Here is a 17,251-nt window from a genome sequence, read left to right as displayed (position 1 = left end):
ATGCAGAGTTTAAAATAATGATTGTTACAATGCTTAACAATCTTAGAGCTACAATAAATGGACATAAGGAGCACCTAAATAAAGAAATAGCAAGCATCAAAAAGGACATTGAACTCACAAAAAAGAATCAATCAGAATCAAAAAGAAGCAATATCAGAAATGAAGACTACACTAGAAGAAATCAACAACAAGCTGGATGAAGCAGAGGATCGATCAGCAACTTAGAGGACAAGATAAATAAAAACACAGAAACTGAGCAGCAAAAAGAAAAGAGGCTCAAAAAGTCTGAGGAAACTATAAGAGAACTCTGTGACAATATGAAGAGAAATAACATCCATATCATAGGGATTCCTGAAGGAGAAAAGAAAGAACAAGGAATAGACAATCTGTTAAAAAAAATCACAGCTGCAAACTTTCCTAAATTGATGAAGGAAAAAGTCACACAAGTTCAAGAAGCACAGAGAGTCCCGGTAAAGAGGAATCCAAAGAGGCCTACATCAAGACACATCATAATTAAAATACCAAAGTTAAGAGATAAAGAAAAAATATGAAAAGTTTCAAGAGAAAAGACATCAATTACTAATAGAGGAGCCCCCATAAGGATGACATCTGACTTTTCAACAGAAACACCTGAGGCCAGAAGGGAATGGCAAGAAATATTCAAAGTAATGCAAAACAAGAGCCTACAACCAAGACTTCCTTATCCAGCAAGATTATCATTTAAATTTGAAGGAGAAATAAAAAGCTTCCCAGACAAAAAAAAAAAAAGTTCAAGGAATTCATTACAATCAAACCAGTACTGCAAGAAACATTAAGGGGCCTGCTCTAAAAAGAGCAAAGTAAAATAAATAAATAAATAAATAAATAAATAAATAAATAATAAAATAAAAAAAAATTAAGAAAAAGAGTATTGTACATTTAAAGAATAATATGGAAATAAAAAACTACATATCAATAATAACCAATGTAAATGGATTAAACATTCAATCAAAAGACATAGGGTAGCTGCATGGATAAGAAAACAGAAACCATACATATGCTGTCTACAAGAGACCCACCTCAGAACAAAAGATACACATAGAATGAGAATAAAGAAATGGAAAAAAACATTTCACACAAAAGGAAAGAAAAAAAAAAGCTGGGATAGCAATACTAATATCTGATAAAATAAACTTTAAAACAAAGGCTAAAGAAGATTACTACATAATGATAAAAGGAGCATTACAACAAAAAGATATAACTATTATAAATATATATGCAGCTAATATAGGAGCACCTAAATATATAAAAGAGATTTTAATAAAGAAAAAGAGTGAGATCAACAGCAATACTATAATAATAGGAGATTTTAATACCCCACTAACATCAATAGATAGAATCTCCAGAGAGAAAATTAACAAAGAAACAGCAGCTTTAAATGACACACTAGATCAACTGGGTTTAATAGATATCTTCAGAACCTTTCAACCCAAAGCAGCACAATATACATTCTTTTCAAGTGTTCATGGTACATTGTTTAGGATAGACCACATGTTAGGTGAAAAAATGAGTCTCAATAAATTTAAGAAGACTGAAATCATATGAAGCATCTTCTCTGATCACAACAGCATAAAACAAGAATCAAGTACAACTGAAAAATATTCAAACACTTAGAGACTAAATAGCATGTTATTAAATAATGAATGAATTAAAAATGAGATCAAGGAAGAAATAAAAAACTTCCTTGAAACAAATGAAAATAAACATACAACTCAAAATTTATGGGACATAGCAAAAGCAGTCCTGAGAGGAAAGTTCATAGCACTACAGGCATACCTTAAGAAAAAAGAAAAAGCTCATGTTAACAAATTAATCCTGCACCTAAAATAACTAGAAAAAGAACAGCAAGTAAAGCCCAGAAGTAGTAGAAGGAAGAAAATAATAAAGATCAGAGAGGAAATAAATGACATAGAGGCAAAGAAAAAAAAATACAGAAGATCAATGAAACCAAGAGCTGGTTCTTTGAAAATGGAAACAAGATTGATGAACTTTTAACCAGATTCAGCAAGAAAAAAAAAGAGAGGACTCAAATGAATAAAATTAGAAATGAGAGTGGAGAAGTAACAACTGACAGAGAACAAATACAAAGGATTGTAAGAAAATACTATGAAGAACTGTATGTCAATAAATTAGACAACCTAGATGACATGGACAAATTCAAGACTATACTTTCAGGGATCATTTCTATAGTTTGTTACTAGAGAGAGTTCTCTGATCGTGTAGAGTACCCAAAACCACGAGGAGGAGTTACAGTGTTCTCTCCTGAGTGTGAAGCCGGCTCTTGGTGTTGCTTGTGCAACTGCCTTTTGCCATTGATGATCGTTCTTCTCTTCCTTTGGGAGAGTAAGAGGGAGAGAATGCAGTCTGAGTGGAAAAAAATGGATAAATTCCTTGAAACATATAATCCTTCAAAAATTAATCTGAAGAATCAGAAAACCTGAACAGACCAAATGAGTTTGAAACAGTTATCAAAAACTCCCAACAAACAAAAGTCCTGGGCCAGATGGCTTCACAGGCTAAATCTACCAAATATTCAAAGAAGAACTAACTCCTATCCTTTTCAAGCTATTTCAAAAAATTCAAGAGGAGGAAGACTTCCAAGCTCCATTTATGAGGCAAGCATAATACTGATTCCGAAACCAGGCGAAGACACTACAAAGAAAGAAAACTATAGACTAAATCCATGATGAACATAGATGCTAAAATTCTCAACAAAATATTAGCAAAACAAAACCAGCAATACATGAAAAAATCATACATCATGATCAGGTGGAATTTATTCTGGGGAGACAAGGATGGTACAATATTTGAAAATTAATCAATGTGATTTATCACATAAACAAAAGGGAGGAGAAAAAGCATATGATATTATTAATAGATGCAGAAAAAATATTTTATAAAATCCAGCACACATTTATGATCAAAACTCTCAGCAAAGTGGGATTACAGAAAACATATCTCAACATGATAAAGGCCATTTATGACAAACCCACAGCCAACACCATAGTCCATGGCCAAAAATTAAAAGCAATCCCTTTAAGATCAGGAACAAGGTAGGGGTGCCCTCTTTTACCACTCTTATTCAACATTATTTTGGAAGTCCTAAGCACAGCAATCAGACAAGAAGAAAAAATAAAAGGTATTCAAATTTGAAAAGAAGTAAAACTATCATTATTTGCTGATGACATGATACTGTACATAGAAAACCCTAAAGTCTCAGTCAAAGAACTACTGGACCTGATAAATGAATTCAGCAATGTGGCAAGATATAAAATTAATATTCCAAAATTATTGGCATTTTTATACATCAACAATTTACTGTCTGAAAGGGAAATTAAGAAAACAATTTCCTTCACTATTGCAACAACACCAAAATAAAGTACCAAGGAGCAAATTTATCCAAGGAGGTTAAAGACCTGTAGTTGGAAAATTATAAAACATTGATAAAAGAAATCAAGGAAGATACAAACAAGTGGAAGCATATACCGTGTTCATGGATAGAAAGAATAAACATCATTAAAATGTCTATATGACCTAAAGTAATCTATAAATTCAATGCAATTTCTATTGAAATACCAATGGCATACTTCAAAGATATAGAAAAAATAATCCAATAATTTATATGGAACCAAAAAAGAACATAAATAACCTCAACAATCTTGAAAAAGAAGAATAAAGTGGGTGGTTTCACACTTCCTGATATGACGTTATACTATAAGACCATTGTACTCAAAACAGCTTGTGAATGGCATACAAACAGGCATACATATCAATGGAACAGAACAGAGAACCCAGAGAGAAACCCACACCTTTATGGACAATTGATATTTGACAAAGGAGGTAAGAGCAAACAATGAAGTAAAAACAGTCTCTTTAACAAATGGTGTTGGGAAAATTGGACAGGTACTTGCAAAAATCTGAAACTAGACCACCAACTTACACCATTCACAAAAAATAAACTCAAAATGGATAAAAGACTTAAATATAAGTTGTGAAACCATAATCATCTTGGAAGAAAACATAGGCAGTAAGCTCTCCGGCATCTCTCGCAGCAATATATTTGCTGATTTATCTCCACGGGCAAGTGAAATAAAAGACAGAATAAACAAATGGGACTGTATCAAGCTAAAAAGTTTTTGTATAGCTAAAGAGAATATGAACCAAATAAAAGACAAGCCACACAAAGGGGGAACATATTCGCCAATATGTCTGATTAGGGGTTAATAACCAAAATTTATAAAGAACTTGTAAAACTCAACACCAAAGGAAGGTAAACAATACAAATAAAAAATGGGTCAAAGAACTGAATACACACTTCTCCAAAGAGGACATACAGATGGCCAAAAGGCATTTGAAAAAATGTTCAATGTCATTAATCATTAGTTAAATGCAAATTAAAACCACAATGAGATACCACCTCACATCTGTCAGAATGGCGCTCATTAACAAAACAATACATAAGTGCTGGTGAAGGTGTGGAGAAAAGGGAATCTTCCTGCACTGCTGGTGGGAATGCAGACTGGTGCAGCCACTCTGAAGAATAGTAGGGAGATTCCTCAACAAATTCAAAATAGAACTGCCTTTTGACCCAGCTATCCCACTTTTAGGAATATTTCCTAAGAAAACCAAATCAGTGATTGAAAAGAAGAAATGCACCCCCATGTTTATTGCAGCATTGTTTACAATAGCCAAGATCTAGAAACAGCCCAAGTGTCCATCAGTGGACGAGTAGATTAAAAAGCAGTGGTACATATACACAATGGAATACTACACGGCCATGAAAATAAAGGAAATCTTATCTTTTGCGACAACATGGATGGACCTGGAGACTATTATGCTAAGTGAAATAAGCCAGTTAGAAAAAGAAAAATAACATATGACCTCACTCATTTGAGAAATCTAATGAACAATGTGAACTGAGGAACGGGATAGAGGCAGAGAAAGGATCAAAGGGACCAGAGGGAAAGCAGTCAGAGGGAAAGGGATGAGAGGATGGGATCAGAGATGGGAAAAAGATTGGTGAAATTATATGTACATAACACAGTGTTATAGAGAGTAGAAAAGCAAATCCAGGAGGGAAGGGGGAGGGTGCTGGGGAAAGGGAGAAGGGGGCTGTTGAGGGGAACATGGGGTTGGGGGGAGATATATTCGGTGGGACACTTGAATCTATGTAAACACAATAAATTAAAATCAATAAAAATTAAAAATAAAAACAGACCTCTAAGGAATGTTGATATAAAGTTATGTGGTTGAGTTCAGGATACTTGGGATGCTTTAATCTCAATAGGGCAGCACATTTCCTGTAGCAGGAAGCTACCTGATATATAATCAGTCTAGAGTGTGTTATAAAGTATATTACCTTAATTCTACAGGTTACGTAGAGACACCAAGGCAGGATACAGAAGAAGTTTTAGGAGGAGATTTATTAATAAGCTGGCTACATATGACTTACACGGGGTATAGCTAACCCAAATCGTGCAGCATCGAATATAGCTCTGAGGCTAGTTATATACACTTGATCACATACAGGTTGGGGGGGAAAGGAGGGGGATCATGAAACAATAGTCAATCATTAACAAGCTTACAACATTTGTCTATAGGATCTATTAAAAGAAAAAAAACATTCTTATATGTTAAGATTTACAAGGTAACACAATAGAGATATATGTCATTTTACAAATCAATACAATAGCTATAAATGTCGTTTTACATATTAAAGACATTCCCAAATCTTCTAGTGTCTACCCCTCATCCCTGTTGTCACAGCGAAATGATTAGTTTAGGATAAGGAGAGTGGTCAAATGAAAATGCCCTTGCTAAAAGTGTTGGGGCTAGCTTATTAGGAAAAAGCTAGTTCCCGCTTGTTTAGTTTATAAGTTTTTATACATATAAAAGATTTCAAGAGGGATGATTATTAGAAAGCATATAAAATGTTACAGAATGCAGGTTTTACAAGCAAGGGGGAGTTGGCTTGTTGATCCCTTTGTCTAGAGGTATAGTCATTCTCGGGACTCCAGGAGAGGAGGAAGAGTTAGGATCAGTGTAGGATATGTAAACACTGTCTCCTAAGGATCTTATTGAAGGGGAAGAGGAAGTTCTTTGTTGTCTAGCAAGTAGTGGCCTCAGTCCTTCCAGGGAACTATAGTTAAACTATGATTAGTTACTTTTTTTTTTTCTTTTCAGAAAGGAGGCGTAAGGGGGCCTGACTCTTCCTTCCAAAATACTAATGTTAGTTTTTGCAATTCTTTGGCACCTTATCACAAGTGGATCAGTTTCTACTCTTGGTAATCACTTTGATCAGGGAAGGTAAAATTTGAGAAAAAAGTCAAGTTGAAATGTTGGAGCTCTGGAAACAGAGTGCGTTTTGACGGTCTGCTATCCCAACTGTAGCAAAAGGCAGTACTTGGAAACCAAAGGGTTCCTAGATGAAAAAGATTGAAAAGGAAAAGAGTCGTTTCCATTTATGAAGGCTCTGTGTTGTGGTGAAAGCTTCACCTCTGTTTTCTCATTTTAACTGCACTTTAAAATAGAGGGACCTGAGGCTTGGAGAGGATAAATGATTTTCCCAGGTATGATTGCAGCAATTATAGTGATATGTAGCTAGCATTACCTATGCATGTACTATGTTCAAAACAATGTGCTACTTGTTTTTGTGCCCAGGATCTTTTAATTTTCACTACAATCCTTTGAGAAGATATTATTTCTCCATTTTAAAGCCAAGGAAATGAATGAGTGGACAGTTTAAAAGACTTAGTCAAGATCACACAACTCAAAACTATTTATGCTTGAAGATAGGTGTGTCACACTCAAAATGCCACACTCTTTCTTCAACACCAAAGTAACTCCAAAGGCCATCTTTTGTCTATATGCAATCTTCAAATGACATCAAAGAGATTCTAACTTCTTTCATAACCTTTCAAAAACAAAGGAACCTTTCAGAAGAATTAGTTAAAAATAGCAAGATTTCTAAGATATAGCAATGAGATTATTGAATTAATGTTGGGCAAAAATGTGTCCTTTAGCAAAAATGAAATAAGCATGCCTTTTATTAATGAAGTTGTTTTCACTCATAGATGTGTACTGTAATTGGATTTCTCTTCCTATTCTGTTATGTAGAGTCTCACACAAATAAGTGCAAAAATATTGATATGCGATTTACAAATATGTTAGTCACAATATACACACTTCAAAAAACAACAACAAAGCCAAACTTCCAAACCAACTCCACACCCATGTATCAAGATCTCTAGCTCCCTAGTCACACTACAACAAAATTGATGTATGTGTCTGCATCCCTTCAACCCAGGTACCCTTCACTGGAGGGTAGAATGATTTAGAGGAAGGGCAGGGGTTTGGTTCTTCGCAGACCTCTGTTTGAATCCTAAATTCTCCACATAAGAGTCACAGAGCCTCAGACAAGTTTTCTAGCACTCTCGAAGTCATGACTTCTTCCACCATAAAACAACCATTTGTGTTACCTCAGAGAATTGATGTGAGAGTCAACACAATCACAATGGAAAGAGCCTGGTGGATGGATGGATGTTCATGGATGGTCCCTCTCCTCCACATTAACCCTAGTGTTCCACATAGTCAGGAATTGAAAGATATATATTTCCATTGTGAAATCACTATATCTGAGCAGACACCTTAAACTGAAAAGAATATGCCAGATTCTGAGCAGCTGTCATAATCTCTAGTATTATTTTTTTTTCTAGCCCATTAACTCTGTTTACCAATTTAATCACCCTGAACGGCACATTTATTTTCATTGCAGTTAGATCATGCAGAGTAGCTCCAGGCTTATTTGTGAGGTATGATATGTTCAAACCCTTCCTCATATCTCTTTTCTACAGCTGTGCACCCCCCTCTACAACATTCACAGTCACATTTATCTGCGATACGACTCATTTGTGGCAACACACCAAGACTTCCCCTCTCTTTTTCTTGAGTGACCTATAGTCTACTTCCTAATGCCTAATTAAACATTTTTTAAATATATCTGATATCCATGATGAATTAGAGTAAAAGGAATTTGATTTTAAAAGTTCACAGTTAGAATAGGTAACCTCTAGTGGACTTTTACCATTCTTTAATCCACATCATTATTATTTTAACGTGCAGTTTGAAAACAAATTAAATCTATATCTAATTAATATTATCAGTAAAACTTACATATAATAGACTTTGGAATTTTCCAGAAAACTGGAGAAAGCAAAGCATGGGGTAGCGATGAATCACGCTGAGTGTTAAATTGAATGTGTCTTATGGAACAGATAATCTAAACTTACCATCACGTAATATGGACATTACGTAAAAAGAACAAATGCCATAGGAATTTGTGAGCACATCCATCCTCCAGAATATTTCTCTGCCTAGAAATTCTGTACACTCTTCAAACAGCATTTGAAAAATATAAGCCATGTTTGCTCCAGGTAAACAGGTCTTTTGTTGGCAATGTATCTGTCATATTTGAGTCTGAACTGAACCCAGGAGCCTGGCAAAAGGCAGCTGAAGATTACAATTTTCCATTTGCACGAAGTCTAAATTATGAACTCTATGGATACCAGTGACATGATGATTAAGCCTCAGTTCTATAATGCTACAGAGCTCGAGGCCTGTAACTCATTGTTGGAGGGCTTGGCACTCTGCTAACGACCTTTGTTCCATCGGGAACATGTTAGTTAATTTTGTGAAGACAGAGAGAAAAAAACAAAGAGAGTTTTCTAACACTACTTTGCCAGTGTGGCAAAGGAAACTGATAGAATCCTCACTTCAGGGATAATGTTTATATATTTTTTCAGTCCTCTTCAGGCACATGCTCCATAGTGATGTTTTGGTCAAACATGGGCTACAAATACGACAGTGGTCCCATAAGATTATAATGGAGTTAAAATGTACAACTGCCTAGTGACCTGGTAGCTCAGGAGTTGGGAACCTTTTTGGCTGAGAGAGCCATGAACGCCACATATTTTAAAATGTAATTCCATGAGAGCCATACAACAACCTGTGTACGTTACGCATTATCCAATAAAAATTTGGTGTTGTCCCGGAGGACAGCTGTGATTGGCTCCAGCCACCTGCAACCATGAACATGAGTGGTAGGAAATGAATGGATTGTAATACATGAGAATGTTTTATATTTTAACGTTATTATTTTTTATTAAAGATCTGTCTGAGCCAGATGCAGCCATCAAAAGAGCCACATCTGGCTTGTGAGCCATAGGTTCCTGACCCCTGTGGTAGCTGGTATGATGTCATAGTGTAACACATCACTAATGCGTTTGTGGTGAAGCTGGTGCAAACCAACCAACTATACTGCCAATCATATAAAGTATAGCAATAAAACTATGCACAGTCCATAATACTGGATAATAATAAAGAACTATGCTACTGTTTTTTGTGTTTATATACTATTTATTGTTATTTTAGTGTATTGTTTCTACTTAGTTAAAAAAATTGCTGTAAGATAGTATGCTCGGTTACCCTGACAGTAGCTTCATACATCTTGTATTTACTGTGACTCTTTATTGCATTATTGTTTCTTGCATTTGATTTAATCTTCTGTTTTTTATACAGTAACATGTTGTACAGTCTTGTAGCCTATGAGCAATAGGCGATATCATACAGCTTGGTGTGTCGTCGGCTGTATCAATCTAGGTTTGTGTGAGTGCACTCTTACGATGTTTCCACAACAATGAAATTGCCTGATGATGCTTTTCTCAGAATGTCTTCCCATTGTTAAGCTGTGCATGACCGTAGTCTAATTCCCAATACATACTGATCCTAACACCGAAGATAAATTTCTTCAAATTCTGAAATTAAACATGCCAGTGGTACTGATACATTTAAATGGCTTAAATATCTACATCCAGACAGTTGCCACATTTTCGAAGAACAACTTTGTTCTAGCAAAATACACCAGTCTCTGTGTAATCGAAATATTCCAGAACATACCCAGTATTCCAGGATTTAGTGTCCTAAAATATCTTTGTTGTGTTTATTTTATTTTATTCTACTGTTTCTTCCTGGGAATAAATACACTGGTGACTTACCCTCATATATTTGCTTTTGTCCTTTCAGAAAGACTCAGTCAAGTGTTTTCCACCATTAGCTTCCCCAAATCTGCTGCACTTGTTAAGCCCAGTCACACAATTCTACAGGCAACTTTTCCAGCTCACTGTACTTCCAACTGCCCTGTGCATTGGCCAGCCAGGCCATATCACAGCTGAGGACTTGGACTCTGGGCTTCAAGTCACTTTAAGGTAAAACTAACACTCAACCTGGATCACTCCTCATCACATTTAAAAACTTCTTTGGCTGGCATTTCATGATTTTGATCACCTTTTATTTTTCTCTTAATTTTGATATGGGGCGTTTTATAGCCTTGTTGCTTATCATCTGTAATTTCAAAATCTTTTGGCATGAAAATAGATGATTAGCAATACGTATATCAATTATGTCATTTCTGTCATCAACAGCAAGAGTGGTAATGTTAACTAAGCAATGGCCTAAATATGCATCATGCATTCTCTCTTTCCTCACAGAACAGAGCACAGTCACATATTCCAAACTGGAATTCAACAATTGCCAAATGAGTTAATAATATTCATTTTGGGAAGGCTTAAAATATTAAGCTACATTGATGTTACCAATAAACTGTGCTTCCTACTCCTGCTTGTAGATAAAAATAATTAGGTTGATAATAATTTATCTAGGATTTAGTCACTTGTAAAATCAAAAATCACATGGAAAGCTCAGAAAAATCCTAACCAAATGTAAGAATTTCTCCAATGGGAAAGTAACAATATAGAAACCCAGAATACTCCTAGAAAACTTGTGTTAGTGTTACCTTGATTTTCAAATCACTGCTAACACAGTTTTTTCAGTTGTCAGTAAAGGCATTAAAATCAAAGATCAAATTCTACGCTAATGTGAGAAATTGATTCCAACCTCCTTTTCTAGTACATATAGGGCCAACAGTTTGAGTGTGTATCGCACACCTCTGTCCTCAGATACCTGCGTGGAGCCAGGACCATGGCAAGTGAAAGTCAAAGATGCTCATAGACACCATGTTCTAGTTGAATTGTTGTTAGGGTATAGGAACACTTGCATTGTAGGGAGTAATCTTGACGCACCCAGTGAGCACAGTCAATGCCTCCCTGTTTTCTTAGCTCAGAGTCCTTCATGGGGACCCTGCCTGATACAATAGCCCATGTGGCTTCTGGCACAGTGTGTTTTGAAAAAGAGGAAAATGGTGGTGCGTAACTTTTTCAAGCCTGTGCTCAAAGATATTGCCTCATGTATGTAGAAGAACAACGGTTTTCAACCCTTTTCATCTCATAGCACACATAAATGAGTTACTAAAATTTTGCAGCACTTCAAAATATACAGCTTTGCCACTATGGCAAAAAAAAAAAAGGCATAATTTTGACTCATTCACATTGCACAGCTATTGTTGTGTTGGCTGTTGTAATTTTTTTGTCAATCTAAAGGAAAAGAGGTTAGTGTGCCTGACTAAAGATTCAGGTATTTCATGTTTTAAAAATTCGGCTACAGTACATTGGTTGAAAATCAGTGTAGACTGAAAGTATTAAATGGAAAGTAATTGTAACACATTTGTAGAGAATGATACTTTGAACAATGTTAGGGACATTTTGTGATATTTTTATGCAGTCATTATTATTTTAATAGTTATTATACTGCAATTTTTGCTGACTTGTGTTGTTTAAAACTCCTAAATCCTTCATGAACAAAAACAAGTTGAGAATCTATTGTCCTCAAAGCAGGCAAAGCCAGGGCAGAAATACATCCTTGAGTGACAGCTCACATTATTTTCTATTTAAATGAACTTGTCCTCCTGGAGCACAACTCCCAGCACAGTAAGTGTGGTCCAGCTACAACATCGACTACAGCTGAGATAAAATGATGTCAGAGAAGGCAGAGGAGTTATTGCAAGAGCCAGTGGTGGGATTCAAATAATTTAAAAACCAGTTCTCTGCCCTAATGATTGTTTTAAGTATAAAAACAATATACCAAAAGGTAGTTTATTATTTCATGCATTTAATACTTAAATAAGAATAATAAGAGGTACACAAAACTAGATTCTGTTATAAGAGTTTTAAAATATTAATAAAAATATTAAATAATACCTGACAAAAACCAATAAAACTGTTAAGATATTTCCATATTGTTTCTTGATTAGTGTCCTCACTGGCAATTTTCTTTGCTTTTATCTGAGTGTCATTGGCTGTGTGCTTCTTTTTTTTTTATTCATTTTTTTTTTGAGAGAGAGAGGGAGAGAAATAAGAAGAGAGAGAGAGAGAATGAGGAGGCAGGAGGAGCCGGAAACATCAACTCTCACATGTGCCTTGACCGAGCAAAACCTGGGGTTTTGAACATGCGATCTCAGCTTTCCAGGTCAACTCTTTAGCCACTACACCACCACAGGTCAGGCTATGTGATTTATTCTACACTATTTTTAACTGTAGGGGTAGGATCCCATTCCTTTAGAGGTAGGCCGATTAGACTAATAGTCATTGTGTTAGACGTATTAGAAACAAGTGACTTCCCTTCTCTGAATGTATTATGTTCATCTCTGAAAAGCCCCTTTCCACTTCTGCAGAATTTACAGCAATCGTTCTGACAATATTTTTAGCTCTTTGAACACTTTCAGGAATTGCATAGTTCTGGGAATTTTTAAAAATGTTTTCGACAAAATCTCAATAATCATTAATATTAATTTGGTAAAATTTTGGTAAAAATGTCATTAAATACAAGCAATTGTCCTTCAGCTGCTTTCCATGGAACTAGCACTTCTTCAATATTCTAGTAATCTGGCTCCAAAAAATTGAGAAATTGATTACAAGTAAAAAAATTTGGTATCAGTTCTGCCAAACCAGTGAGAACCGGCTGAATCCCACCCCTGGCAAGAGCCCATTTTACAGATGGCGATGGGATGTGAGCAAAGCTGGTGGGGAGGCCAAGGAGGGAACACATTTGAGACATACTTTGGAATGGAAATGAGCAGAAGAAGACATTTGATGAAAAGGCAGGCTGAGAGGAAGAGAGCTGGGAGAGAGGCTTTGGAGTTCGGAGTCTGATAATGTCAGAGAAGAGAGACACCGTTTCCCAAGTTACAGAATTTCAGATGATTTGTCGATTTAAGCACAAAGTAGATAGTTCGTGCTTACACAGTCTACCTAAGATGCCAGTGAGGCACCAAAACGGCTGCTGGCTATTTATGTGTGGACCAGGTCACAGACAGAGTGGCACATTTAGAATACAGGCATGTTTAAGTTCTTGAACTTTTAGAAGCTGTTGTTGCCACTGAGTAGAGTTAACTGAAGGAAGTGGCCTTGTGTGCCTGGGAGATTCTCATATACATGAGAGAGCCATGGGAAGTGACCCTCCTGTGGCAGCAAGGAGAGGAGGGAGCCCTGGTCTGTGTCTCATCCTCTGCTCCCTGTCCTTCTGCCTCCTCTGAAATCTCATTGGCCTCCTCCTCTCCCTTCTTTGGTATCTCCCTGTACTTCTGAGGATGGCAGATGGGTCAGAACAGATTTTTCTAGCATTATGGGCCTAAAGCTCCCTCTCCTGTCATTTTTGAAAAGTTATAATATATATACTATATATACATATATATATACATATCTCCCCTCACATTTTCTGATAATGCAGCTTCAGTTCCCTTTTCCTTTTCAATCATTTCCTTTGCTTCTACTGTAGCTACTCTGATAAATGTGAGTTTTCTCTCACCAGTTTCTCATCAGCATAGGTCTTTGCCATGGAGGGAAGCTTCATTTAATTAGTTTGGAGAGTCCTTAGGGCCCAGACTTCTCCAGCACTTTCAGACCTTGCTGTAAATTTCATAGTCTAACCCCCAAAATGGTTCGGTTGCTGCTCCACAGTGGACCCAACACATGTCCAGTGGGAGTTTTTTTTAGCAATTTGGGGTTACTAATGGGCTTTGAGGATCTTATTTTAATATTAAGTGAATAAGCCTTTTGCATTGTACTCAATAATGTGTGTTTGAATTAATAATAAAGTGTTTTGAATATCTTAGTATTGAGTAAAATTGATATGTCAGGAGGCTGTACCTTATCCATAACCTCATATAACCCTGAGAATTCATACATCTGTTTCAGAAGTTGCATTAAAGTTGTGAGGACACTGGACAGACTTTATGGGCAGTGGGATGTATCCTGCTTTTAAGAACACATAACCAATATTAATTGTTTGGCAAAGGAAAATATACCAATGAGATTTCAGAGAGAAACTCTGAAGGAAAGTAGGAGCTTCTTTTCGAGTTAAGGAGACTTTAATATATTATTTTAAGTATGAGAAGAATTAGGAGAGATGAGATTGAAAGGCAAGTATTGAATAAGGAATATAGTCCAAATGAATACAATTCTAAGCATTTAAAAGGCTTTTAATAAAGGGATTAGTTTTGAAACACACACACATGTGTGCACACATATGCACGAAGACCCCTCCCTTGTGACAGTAAATTATCATCAAACATTTGTTTGAAGATCTCTAGTACTGCAGATCCAATTACTCCAGAAAAGACTCAAAGAGAGATCTTTGTTTTATTGATGGGAAGACTTTATTGCCTGCATTTTTGCACATGAGTTTTATTCACTCTTTCTGAGTGCCAGCCACAGAGAAGAAATTAATTTGTCTCTATGATGTGAAAACTATGAGCTTTTGGTGAGGAAGAAAGATTAGTTTCCTTTTGTCTAGCACCAATGACACATTTGAATGAGTAGCTGCTATTCTACTTGTGCGATATAAGCATAAAGGAAGAAAGTATACAAGAATGTAAGATAATGGAGGAAAAGAGTTACAGTGCAGAATGATGCTAGCCATCTCCACTCATCTACTCAGTAAAAGGATATTTTTCTGAAAAGGTGTCCATCTGAGCCCAGATCCATTTTGTGACAGGTGGAAGCCTACGCTTGAGGGCAACTTGGTTGGTTCTACTCAAGAGCCATCTGGTCTGCAGCCAAGTCTAGCTCTTAGGAATGTGGCAGTGCCTGTAATTAATATTCTTTCTTCTGCTTATTAAGCATTGCATTCAGTCACAAAAGCTTTAGCCTTTAGGGAGTAAACAGAATAAGCAAGTAAACATATTTGGTTTTTATTAAACCAAAAAAAAATTGCTGGGCTCAGTTAAATAAGCATCAACTTATACCTACTAATTGAGAAAATGTTTAGGCCAACGAATGTATTTTGGTCACATAGAAATTGCAGCAGACCAGTTAACTCGAAGCTTTGGAAAATATAGAGATTCCATGGAATACCAGGCTTAGGTGAGGTTAGTGATCCCAAGGAATAATTTGTGGGATTTAATCATGGATTTATGGTGTTTTAATTGTTCCACCAAAAAAAAATTATGAATAACTTTCTGAGTAGTAGAAATGAGAAACAGTAACAGAAAGACTTTTGAAGGTGTAAGGTGAATTTGACTTCCAGAGTTTCCACCTTATGTTATTTATAATTTCAGTTTTGAACAAATAGTTATGTACCCCACCCCACCCCCACACAAGATGTACGGCCAATGAAAAGAAAAAAAAGCAAAACAGTCAATAGAAATCTCTGTGAGGGAGACCAGATATTGTACTTACTAAAAATAAATGCAAAGTCAGTAATCAGAAATATTTTCAAGTAAACACAGAAGTGTATATCAAAATAAGGGGGGAGGGTACTTGAGTGAATTGGGAAGGGGGAGGTAATAGGGAAAGGGTATAAAGAGGGACAAATATAAGGTGACAGAAATGATTTGACTTTGGGTGATGGGTATACACATAATCAATAATTCAGTGCTATAGAAACGTTCACCTAAAACATATGTACTCTTTTTTTTTTAAGAGACAGAGCGAGAGTCAGAGAGAGGGATAGATAGGGACAGACAGACATTAACGAAGAGAGATGAGAAGCATCAATCATTAGTTTTTTGTTGCGACACCTTAGTTGTTCACTGATTGCTTTCTCATATGTGCCTTGACCATGGGGCTACAGCAGACCAAGTAACCCCTTGCTCGAGCCAGCAATCTTGGGTCCAAGCTGGTGAGCTTTGCTCAAACTACATGAGCCTGTGCTCAAGCTGGCGACCTCGGAGTCTCGAACCTGGGTCCTAGGCATCCCAGCCCAATGCTCTATCCACTGCACCACCGCCTGGTCAGGCAGCTGTAACCTATATACTCTTATTGATTAATGTCACCCTAAATAAAATTTAAAATTAAAAATAAATAAATAAATAAACTTGTCTTAATAATGAGGTAGTATTCTTCTATACAAGAGATTGATTCTGCTTTAATACTCCTAAAGATGGTTTGTCTGTAATTTTTATTTTTTCTATATTTATTATAGTAATATAATTAATATAATTCTCACTTAATAAAAGAATACTTAAGTGAAGTAATGAGAACAATGCCCCACTAAATAAAGATTATAAATAATGATATAAAATTATCTTTAAAGTATCAGGTAGGTAATATGTCAGTGAAATGTACAGCAAATGAAATAATGAATTCACTAGAGGGCCTCAACAGTAGATTTCAGTAGGAAAAAAATAACAAGAGAACTTGAAAATAGCTCATTTTAGATGGCTTAGTTTGAGAAACAGAAAAAAAATAAATTAATAAAAGTGAACAGAGCTTCAGAAATTCATAAAACACCACAGATCATACTGACATAGGCATAGATAAAGTGCCAGAAGAAGAAGAGAGAAAACACAAAGAAAAAATATTTAAAGAATGACTGAAAAAATCCCAAAATTTGTTGAACGACATTAATTTACACATTGAGGAAGCTCAAAGAACTTCAAAGATAATAAACTTAAAGAGATTCTAATCTAGACACATCATTACCAAACTGTCATAAAAAAAGACAAGGATAAATTCTTGAAAACATTAAGAAATAATGAATCACATTCAAAATATCCTCAATAAAATTATTAGCATTTTCTCATCAGAAACCACAGAGGTCAGGGTGCAGTGAGAGGGCTTACTTAAAATGTTAAAAAAAAAAAAAAAAGCCAAAAAAGAATTCTATATTTAGCCAAAGTATCCTTCAAGACTGAGGCAGGATGTTATGATGTTATACATCAAAAACAGACAGAGAGAATTTGTCACTAGCAGACATGTCCCATAAGAAATAAATACTAAAGCAAGTCCTTCTAGCTGAACTCAAAGAATATGATATAGTACCT

The 17,251-nt window shown here is 35.8% G+C and overlaps 1 protein-coding gene and 1 non-coding gene across 5 annotated transcripts in view; one reads left to right on the top strand and one right to left on the bottom strand.

Annotated features, from left to right (window-relative positions):
* Window positions 1-17,251, bottom strand: part of NRG3 (neuregulin 3) — a 1,209,406-nt gene that overhangs the window by 222,675 nt on the left and 969,480 nt on the right. The window lies entirely within an intron of this gene.
* LOC136381571 (small nucleolar RNA U3) lies at window positions 2,199-2,412 on the top strand. The gene has a single exon (XR_010747076.1). It is a non-coding gene; the product is annotated as a small nucleolar RNA U3 (small nucleolar RNA).

The sequence above is a fragment of the Saccopteryx leptura genome, chromosome 9 (assembly GCF_036850995.1).
Source record: "Saccopteryx leptura isolate mSacLep1 chromosome 9, mSacLep1_pri_phased_curated, whole genome shotgun sequence".
Lineage (NCBI taxonomy): Eukaryota > Metazoa > Chordata > Mammalia > Chiroptera > Emballonuridae > Saccopteryx > Saccopteryx leptura.
The sequence above is the reverse complement of the archived record's forward strand: the minus strand, read 5'-3'. Positions and strand labels throughout refer to the sequence as shown.